Source organism: Cebus imitator, unplaced genomic scaffold (genome assembly GCF_001604975.1).
Source record: "Cebus imitator isolate Cc_AM_T3 unplaced genomic scaffold, Cebus_imitator-1.0 Scaffold228, whole genome shotgun sequence".
NCBI lineage: Eukaryota > Metazoa > Chordata > Mammalia > Primates > Cebidae > Cebus > Cebus imitator.
Window position 1 is genome coordinate 2,611,224 of NW_016107543.1, and position 1,781 is coordinate 2,613,004.

General features: G+C 51.0%; 1 protein-coding gene across 5 annotated transcripts in view; it reads left to right on the plus strand.

Moving 5' to 3' along the window:
- The window catches only part of STARD3 (StAR related lipid transfer domain containing 3), a 25,051-nt gene that overhangs the window by 10,062 nt on the left and 13,208 nt on the right, over positions 1-1,781 (plus strand). The window lies entirely within an intron of this gene.

Genomic DNA, 1,781 nt, shown 5'->3' on the forward strand with positions numbered 1-1,781 from the left:
GAGGCAGGAGAATTGCCTGAACCCGGGAGGCGGAGGTTGCGGTGAGCCGAGATTGTGCCATTGCACTCCAGCCTGGGTAACAAGAGCGAAACTCCATCAAAAAAAAAAAAAAAAAAAAGAGAAAAGGATGTGGTTTGTAGCCGGGGTGGTGGCTCACGCCTGTAATCCCAGTACTTTGGGAGGCTGAGGTAGGAGGATCTCTTGAGCCCAGGAGTTCAAGACCAGCCTGGGCAACATAGACCTCGTCTCTACAAAAAAATTTAAAAATTAGGTGAGCATAATGGCATGTGCCTGTGGTCCCAGTTACTTGGGAGGCTGAGGCAGGAGGATCACTTGAGCCCAGGAGGTCAAAGCTAAAGTTCATACCTCTGCCTCCAGCCTGGGTGACAGAGTGAGATCCTCTCTTTTAAAAAAGGCAGAGGGAGGGGATTGAAGAAACCACTGACTTTTTCCCCAGATAAACAGAGGCGTGGTGAGAAGGACTTGTCCAGCATTACTCGGAATTAGTGGCTGCCTGGAGACTGGGGGACAGTCCCCTAACTCCGGATCAGTGCTCTGTCTACTTATAGGCTGTCATTTGGACTCTGGGCTGCTTTCGGTGGGAGAGTGATATAGAACACCCTTTCTTTGACTCTTGGCCAGCTACCCCTGCCCCTGCCTCTGAGCCCCCATGCTTGGCTCCTGCACTCCCTGGCATCTTCGACTCTCTCGGGCTCCCGCAACACCTCTGCTCTAGCCCCATCTGCGTCTCTCGCTTCGACTGGGACGTCTGGGCATGTGAGTGTCAGTGTGGTTGCCACTCCAAGTGCGTCTCACACCCAAGCTGCTGCCACCCAAGTCCTGTCCCCAGGGAGGGAGAAAGTTGGAGGGAAGGACAGACAGACACGGAAGTAGACTGGAGTAGGCGAGTGACAGAACCTGGAAGTGAGGCAAGGACGAAGGAGGGAGGGAGGGAGGGAGGGGAGAGGCAGATAGAGAACGTGGAGAAAGGGGGAGAGACGGTTGGAGCGGAGAGAAAGACTTATAAACGGGCGATAGATTGAGAGGAGGACCCAGATGGGGAAAAATCGAGACAGACATGGATGACGATATGTTCTGTGGGCTGTGGGGAAACAGGCATTCTTGTACATTGCTGGTGGGAGTGCAAACTGCAAAGGGAACTTGGCAATACCTCACAAACCACATATGCAATTTGACCCAGCAGTACCACTTCTAGGAATCTGTCTTGAAGATATATTTCCAACAACATGAATATATACGTATATGCTCAAGGTTATTCATTGCAGCATTTCTGGAATTACGAATCTAAGCACTCATTCACGGGAGGCTGAATAAACTATGGTTTGCCTATAAAATGGAGTACCAAGCAGCTCTATCAAAGAATGAGGAAGACAATGTAAAACGGATATGGAGTGCTTACCAGGATATAGTGTTTAGTAAGCAAATAACAAGCAAGAGAACGTCTGTGGTAAGCTCCTGTCCATGTAAGAAAGAAAAGATACGCCGGGCACGGTGGCTCAAGCCTGTAATCCTAGCACTCTGGGAGGCCAAGGCGGGCCGATCACCTGAGGTTGGGAGATAGAGACCAGCCTGACTAACATGGCAAAACCCCGTCTCTGCTAAAAATACAAAGTTAGCTGTGCATGGTGGCATGTGGCTGTAATTCCAGCTAGTTGGGTTGCGAGGCAGGAGGATGGCTTGAACCTCGGAGGCAGAGGTTGCAGTGAGCTGGGATCATGCCACTACACTCTAGCCTGGGTGACAGGGTGAGAGACATCATC